This window comes from Camelus dromedarius, chromosome 1, assembly GCF_036321535.1.
Source record: "Camelus dromedarius isolate mCamDro1 chromosome 1, mCamDro1.pat, whole genome shotgun sequence".
Taxonomy (NCBI): domain Eukaryota; kingdom Metazoa; phylum Chordata; class Mammalia; order Artiodactyla; family Camelidae; genus Camelus; species Camelus dromedarius.
Window position 1 is genome coordinate 95,725,582 of NC_087436.1, and position 8,926 is coordinate 95,734,507.

Here is an 8,926-nt window from a genome sequence, read left to right on the forward strand (position 1 = left end):
AAAAGGAAAGAGGAACAGTGAAACTAATTTTAATAGCATCTTTTACTTAACCCAATATATCAAAAAGAGTATCATTTCAAAACATAATCAACATAAACATTATTAAGGAGACGTTTTACAGTATCCAGTGTGCATTTTATACTTACAGTACATCTCAGTTCGCTCTAGCTACATTTCAGGTGCGTGGTCTGCACGTGTGTTTTGTCTGGCATGGTCCTAGAGCATCAGCTTGATCTGCCACTGGCTTGTCTGCAGGGGCGGCTCCAGCTTGAGTCTTTGAAGCCGCGGGCTCTGAGGTTCTGGCAAGGGTCTGCTGCAGATCAGAGCGAGGAGTCTGGCAGGAGAGACTACAGTCTGAGTGGAGCTGGAGACGGGACACCAGGATCCCCAGCATCACACTGCGCCTCCCTTCTGTCTTCTCCCAGCCAGTCCCCCGACATTTTGGGTCCTAGTCTTGGGGTGGGGGTGGGTCGTGGGCACTGCGAATAAAACATAAAAAGCCATTTGCCCCCCAGAGATCTGGACAGCTGTGCTTTGACCGCCCCCCCTCCCCTTCCCAATCAGGGGAGATGCTTTCTTCACCTCCCTGTGAGCTCCCACAGCTGGAGTGAAGTTTGCAGTTGGGACCAGGCTGTCACCATTGAGGAATAAAAGGAACCTCCCAGGGATGGGGTCTCACAGAGGAAGAAACAGGAAGAAAAAAGAGTGAAAGGGAAGACGCCTCAGACCGGCCAGCTGTAAGGACACTGGCAGCCTTTTCACACAGTCTCAGAAAAGCTTCTTTGGTTTCCAAAGTATCTGCAACATTTTTAGGTTTGTGGCCTCTGAAGGCTCAGTGAGCCTCTGCATGTGAGAAATAGTTTCCAAGACATCACATGAAAAATATTTTCTTTTGGTGCTCTGAGGACCGGAGCTCACTGAGGGCTGACCCTACCGGCGAACGCAGAGCAAGGCCCTCCCTGACTGCCAAGCCGCTGGCTGCCGCACTCACCGCCATTAAAACACGGGATTACGATGCCTGCCGTGTGCAGGGAATGTGAGAACCTTCTGGAAAACCTTGGAAGGGGCCAAGATGGGACTTTGTGGCTGGTGCCTACCAGTCCTGAAGCCATGGAGGCGACCCCTGGTTTCACACGGGTCCCCACCCTGCTGGAGACGCTGGTTTCTGGCGCAGTCCTGGAGTCTCCCAGGCCCTGATCTGGCCTAGCTTTCTGAGACATTGGCCCCTCTATGTTGGCTGCCCATCATGCAGACTGCCAAGTCAGTTACTGAGAGGATTCGGAATCTGGGGAATAAGAAAATTCATCTCCTCTGATCTAGGGGAATTCATGGGAACAGTCTGAACAAAATGACCTCTTCCAGACAACCTGGCTGAAGAGCAGAAGCACCAGTTGCCCCAGAATTGAGCCAGTGAGCAAAGCTGGGCCTCCCCTGATTTTGTCTGGGCTACTCTTGTGTCCGGCCAAAGCAGACCACATGGACACCTTGTCCCAGAAGACGTATTTTTCCTAGAAAAAAACCACCACAACACACTCTCTTGAAAAATAATTTCCTTTCTTCTTATCACCGTAAAAATCTCAAAAATTAAAATGCTGAGAAATTGAGGTTCTTCTGATACCTGGCCTTTTCTGGTTAACAGGAAACTCTTTTTAACCAGTGGTGCTGAAAATCTCTGTCTCATGGGCCAGGGCCTGGCCTGCTTTTAATCATACAGGACCCTGCCGGGTGTCAGGGCACTGTGATTCCAGATGGTGGGGGACGTCGATAAAAAAAAACACAGAAGCCACCGAGTCAACCCTGATTCCAGTCCTGCCGCCAGCTGCCGGAATTGTCTTTCTGTTTGGTGTTAACCAGACCCTTTAGATGAGCTGCTTTTGTTGTAGCTGTGTCCCCCTTCCCTAAAATCTAAGCATAACAATTCAGTTCGAGGGCTCCAGTTAACAGGGTTCCACTGGAGGAGCGGGTCTAGTTGGAGCAAAACGTTTTTGGCGCACGTCGAGCGCCTGACCGCGCCACGACTGCAGGAGGACTTCAGCACCGCTTGTCAAGGGCATTTCCATTTGGCTCCCTGTGAAGTCACAGAAGTTCTAGCTATTTCTGCAGTGTGTGACTGCCCGGTTTATTTGTCAGAACTACCCATCAGGGCTGAGCTATTCTTTTTCTGGAGCTGCTTATATGATCACAGTCATAAAATGTTTGTTTTCTTAGATCCACTTAAGCTGATAAGGCACTTTTAAATCTTGGAAGCCAGATTGCTTAGAGAGGAGATGATTTTCCTGGTAGGGGGTAAATCTGATGAACCAAGGCCTCTCCCTTGACTGGGCCGCTACATTAAATGGGTGTGAACACCACACGCTCATCTGAGAAATGACGTGGCTGCCTTAGGAAGGTTTGCTGCCAACTCTGCTCTCTCTGGCTCACACCCCAGCTGGGAGGTGCAGCCCCGAGGACCTGGAGAGACCGGGCCACCCCGGGAGGCAGAGGGTCGGTCGTGAACATTCCAGGGCCATTGGCCTACTTGCCACCACCCTGGGCACAAGAAGCCCAAAGAAAATATTCCAAATGAATGAGCGTTGAACAGGCTCATGGATTTAAAAACCTCAGCACAAATCTATTCGAAGTCAGGCCTGGCCCTCACAAATCTTGCTTTGCTGAGACAAAGACAAATAGAGAAGGAAATCACTATGCTGTTGAGAGCCCTGAGTGACATAGACAGAGAAAGCTGGCTGAGGGGAGAGGAAGGCAGGGGAGAGGAAGGCAGGGGAGAGGGGCAGGGGGACCTGTCAGGCAGGGCAGGCAGGGCCGGCCTCCCTGAGGAGTGACCTGAGTGGAGTGACCGGGGAAACCATGTTCTTCCCACACAGAGGCAGCAGGGGGTGCAGATGCCCCGGGATGGGGCTGTGGCCACCAGAAGGGCAGAGAGCTGGGTGTGTCTGGAGGGTGGCAGGGGAGCCAGCAATCAAGTAGGGAAGGAGGGAGAGAGTGGGGCAGTTTTTCATCAGAGACTACAGACGGTCCCCAATAGCCATTCTTCCTTCTTCCTCTTAGTGATAAAACCCCCCCATCTTTGCGGGGCTCATGGGCCTCTGCTAGTGACCCCGTCTTCCAGGCTCTTGTACAACAAAGGGTGGCTACGTCATTAAGTTCTCGCCAATGGACCGAGACTGGAAATGGCTTCTGCTCCGTCTGGGCTCGGCACTCAGTGTGGGCAAGGTTCCTCCCTCTCTTCCAACCTTTCTTCCAGGTGGAACCAAGACCTGGAGCTAGTGAGCCACCAGGTCCCTGTAGACAGGGGAAGGCCCAGGCAGAGGTTCGGAAAGTAGGGTCTCTGGGCCTGCAACGTCAGCATCCACTGGAAACTTGTAGAAATGCAAACTGGCCCCCCGCCCCCCTATCCAGATCAACTGAATTAGAAACTTTGGGGGCAGTGCCCCACAATCTGTGTTCCAACAAACCCTCCAGGGGATTCTGATACATTCAGGTTTCAAAACCACCACCAGCTTTCTCACCATGGGTAATACTGACACCGTGGGCACTGACGTCTGCTGGGGGGTCTGTCCATGCCCTGTGGGGTGCTTAGCAGCATCTCGGGCTCTGCCCTCTAGAAGACAGTTGCACACACCCTTCCTCTCCCCCCTAGTTGTGGCAACCCAAAATGTTTCCATATGCATTTTGTGTAGTATGTGTATCAATTTTTGGAAGAAAAGCTAAGAAACTGATCAAAGGGATTACCTTTGGGTAGTAGGATGCAGGTTGAGGGGGCTTTGGGGGACATCAATGTTATCTTGTATGTTCTGTCGTGTGTTCGAGTTTTTACCGTGTGTACTGCTGAAATCAATCTCTAGGCCCAAGATGGAGCCACTCCTGCCCAAGGTGCCACGCCAGCAACCAAAGCTCAGATAACATGGCCCCATAAATGCTCCCCTTCACCAGGAACGCAGTGTGTCCCGGCAGCCAACCCCCAGCAGCCGAGCTGGCTCTGGGCCTTCTCACCCCAAACAAGACTGACCATGTGGCCCCCGGGCAATCACACATTTTTCATCTGTCCCGTCCTTGCTTTTTATTCTTCGTCCTATTAAAGTTTCTTGCCTTCTGCTCCATTTTGCAGTTCTCTGAAAGGAGGCGGTTCACTTTATGAAGTGTTAGATAAAGTTTGTATCACCTAAATTGTCTTCTTTAATGATTTTTAAACAGTATGTAACATAACAGTAATGCGGAAGAAACATTTTAGAAAGACAACAGATTGAAAGAAAGAGTGGAAACTACATTTCTTAACCACAGTTCTAACACCAGCTCCAACGTGTGGGGGTTTTTTCCACACCACCAAGCAATTCTCGGATGCCAGCTGGGTCCCTTAAGTTCAACTCAGTTCTGACAACTTCTGCCTGGGGAGAGCGTCAGGCCCCACAGGTTAAGGGCACAGTCCCACAAGACTTGCCCACCTTTGGACGCCCCACTTCACACGCCAGTTGCAAATCCCTGTTGTCACCTGTGCATCTGACTGGCTATAAATTGGAGGTTCCCCCAACCCCGTCTCTGGGTTCAATTAATTTGCTAGAGTGGCTCACATAACTGATGGAGATGCACAGAGCAAGTCAGGAAAGGGTTTGGAGCTTCCATGCCCTCTCTGAGCACCCCACTCTCCCTGAATCTCCATGTGTGCTCCAACCTGGGAGCTCTCAAAACCCCGTCCTTCTGGGGTTTTATGGAGGCTTCATCACATGGGCATGGTTGGTTAAATCATTGGCCATTGGTGATCGAGTCAACCTTCAGCTCCCCCGCTCCCCAGAAATCAGGAGATGGGGCTGAAAGTTCTAACCCTCTATTCTCAGTTGGCTCCCCTGACAACCAGCATCCCCCCTTTCAGTGCTTTCTAAAATTCACCTCACTAACATAACAAACGATACTTCTATCACTTTTATCACAGAAAATCCCAGAGGTTTTAGGAGCTCTGCTGAAAGATCAGATATATATTTCTTATTATACATCACAATATCACACGTACGGAGGGCTTCTCAGCACATGTGACACATGCTAACACATTTTTAATCTCTATGGGGAAGCCAGATCCTGGAAATGCCAGGCCCCGTTGTGAGCTTCTTAGATGAACATTACCTTATGAGGAAAGAAATGAGGGATTGATCCATTTGCAACTGTGAAATGATCACCATTACTGGTTGGGTAGCAAGAGTTGAAGGGTGGGCTCGGTTCACTCCCGGCTCATCACAGGGCCTTGCATGTGGTGGACTGCTAGGCATTGTTTTGTTCTGTTTTTAGCTATTGTTATATCACCGTACTCTACACTTAACATTTCTCACTGTCTAACAGTCTCTAGAATTATTCAGATTTTCGACGAATAGATTATACCATGAATGTGGAACAAAGGGAGAGGCAAGTGGCATGCCCCATGAAGTATGGAAGGTCTTCACAGCAACGGGAAAGCGCGGATACAGTAGAACTGTGGACCAAGAATAAGGAGATTCTCTTCCCAGCCTGTGACGCTAACTCAGGTGTTTTCCATTTTGTACTTGTCCAGCAGGACTTTTCCCCTCACGTACAAGTGGTTCTTAAGCTTTGGCACGCTTTAAGATCCCCTGGAATCCCTCAGAGGGCTTGTTAAAAAAAGACTGCCAGCTCCACCTTGTAGAGTTTCTGAACTAGTAAGTTGGGGTAGAGCCAGAGAATTTGCACTTTTGACAAGTTTGCAGATGCTGCTGATGCTGTTGCTCTGGGGGTTATGCTTTGAAACCACTGCCCTACGCATGAACCTAGAGCCTGGCATTTAAAAGTGCATTTTGCTCGAATCAGGTCACAGGTCCAGCCTGTCAACATCAACGTCTTCACCGCGTTTGCTCTGTAGCATCCTCACGTCTGAGAGGCAGGCCCCCTTCCACAGGGCCTTGTACAGGTCACGGATACAATTGTGGACTCGGCTGGCCAAGGACAAAATCCAGGTCAGATAAATTAAATCCCTAACTTCTAGGCTCATCTCAATCCATTATAATTACAGCAGTAGTTCTCCATCCTGATTAACTTTAAAATCACAGGGGAGCTTAAAAGACAACAAAAAAACTTAAAAAAAAAAAAATCTCCAGGTGATTCTAATGTGCAACCAGGGCTGAGAACCACCATCTAGAGGTCTTACTAGTTTAACCTGTTAAATTAACCCAAGTGAGTTCTCCCGCCCATGTAACTTTAACTTCCGTATGTTACTGTGAAAGATGTTACCAAAAGCTTTGCTGACATCAAGGTATGTTTTTCTACAGCTTGGTCATTGCACTTTTCAAATCATAAAATTATATTGGCCTAGCATGACATGCTTTTAAGAAAATGTAATCATTTTAGAGATCACCTTTCAAATATGTTTACAATCTGCTAAGGAATTTTGCCTGGGGTCGATTTTAAGCTCACAAAATTGGATCCATTTAGTTTCTATAATTTCTGTCTACTGATAGTTAACATGTACTGCTTGCTAGCTTTGTCTCAGCCACAGTGCTCAGTGCTCTTCATAAATATTCAAACAATCCTGTGAAACAGTTACTATTATTTCTACTTTATAGACGTGCTATTGGGGTTGGACTCTAGTTGACTTCAGGACCCGTGATTTTAACCACTAGTTGTTGCTTCTATTTATAATTGCCAAGTTCCATCTTGTTCTTCAAGTGTTTTAGGATAACTTAAAAGGACGTTAAAGATATGAGAAAGCATGAACTAACTGGAATAAAGACAGACCAGAGAGGGTCAAAATGAGTCATGGGTCAGAACAAAATGCTTCCACATTTGCTAACTGAAGGGTCACCAGTTTGGCTTTGAGTGTTTTGGAAATGTCTAGTCAAAATAGGATCACATGTTCAGCTGCACAGCTAACATTGGATTGAACACAAGCGTTGCTCAGGAGAAGAACCTGGGAAGCCCTGAGGCTTCTTAAAGACGACACTGAGGATTAAAGGAACTTCTGCAAGAACATTCTCACAATCCCCACAGACCAGACTGTCAACAGGGCTCAATAAGCCAGACGTTACAGCATCCACTTCTTCTCTTATTCAGTAAAGCTGCAAATTTCAGCTGGCTTTATAATTCTTCAAAGATTTCTGCATTCCCATTTCCAGTACCCCTTCCACCACTGGCAACTCATTCTAAAAGAATATGAACAGCAACTGAGCAAGTCTTTGCCCATGTATTCTCAGAACCCCGGAATGGAATCTGAGCAGTCAGGATTTCCTTTTGGAGAGTTTCAAGTAATATTCCACTATATAGTTTCAAGTATATTCCACTATGGAATATTACTTGGTGGAATATTACTCAGCCATAAAAAAGAATGAAATAATGCCATTTGCAGCAACACAGATGGACCCTAGAGATGACCATACTCAGTGAAGTAAGTCAGACAGAGAAAGACAAATATCGTATGATATCACTTATATGTAGAATATAAAAAAATGATACAAAGGAACTTATTTACAAAACAAATAGACTCACAGACACAGAAAACAAACTTATGGTTACTAAAGGGAAAAGCAGAGGTGGGGGAAGGGATAAATTAGGAGTTTGAAATTAACAGATACATACTATGGTATATAAAACAGAGAACCAAGGAGGACCTTGTATAGCACAGGGAACTATATTCAATATCTTATAATAACCTATAATGGAAAAGAATCTAAAAAAGAAATATATATACACACACACACACACACACATACACACATACATATATAATACATGTGTGTACAACTGAATCACTTTGCTGTACACCTGAAACTGACACTGTAAATCAACTATACTTCAAAAACAAAAACAAAACAAAAAGACCCAAGAAAGTACAGGAAGAACAAAGGTGGGCAGAACTTTGACATCACTGAATAGAATGACACCCCACCTCCACCAGGTAAACTTGCCTCGACTTCTCTAAAGTGCTACTTCCCCATCTGCACAGATTCCCCAAGATGGTACCTTGGGATGTCACCCTGCAGGGGGCCAAGACCCAAAGCCATGGTTTAACAGTAATCAGAGTCAGCTTTTCCTACAGTTGGAGGAAATGAGAAACACAGTTAGACGTTTGGAAAGAAGAGCTGCCTAGAAGAGCAGGAAGACACGCAAGACACAGATCCATATACAGAACAGGACAACAACAATGGCAGGAAGATGCAGCCAGAAAAGTGAGGAAAAGCAGACGAATCTAACCGGGAGAAGAAACGAGACAAGGAATGAGAACAGCTTCCTTCATCCCCGTCAGACTGTCCAGGCTGACTCCAGTGGTTCTGTGGGGTGGACACTGCGGTTAAGAAAGTGCAGTGATTCGCAGGTGCTATTTTTAACACCACACTGTTCAGCTCCTCTCTGCTCTGCTCAGTCCAGGGCTTTGCAGGAAAGAGGCTGGTGGAGAGACACTGTGTTCACAGCAGGCACACAGGCTGGGGAGCAGGCAGCCACATGATGAACTGAGACCCATGACTGAGAACACAGGGCTCCAGGCGGGGAGCCCAAAAGAGACTTCTTAGAACGTGCTATGGAAAGGGCTTTTCCAGAAAAGGGTGTTTGAAGTGCTGCTGTTGGTTGGGTCATCTCTTAGCCAGAAACCGTGTGAAGGTGTTACTCAATCTTGGAAATGCTTTTATAATTTGTTCACAAAGCTTTCCAAAGAGCGGAAGAGGCAACCTCTAACACATGTTGATGAGTTTACGTTAGTCTGCCCTTAGAGAAGATGGAAATTTGCTAACCATACCTCAACAAAAACCTTTGCACAATTGGTGAATGAAAGTGAATTAATAAGCATCATGACTTAATGCGACCAGCAGTGCCCTTTCTCTCTCGAGAGGTTGTAAGCCATCCTTTATTCAGCCACAACAGTGCATTCAAACCAACCATCAAACTAGGCTAAACTGGGAAACTGACATCTGAAGGACTGTATTGCAGTCTTAAAACA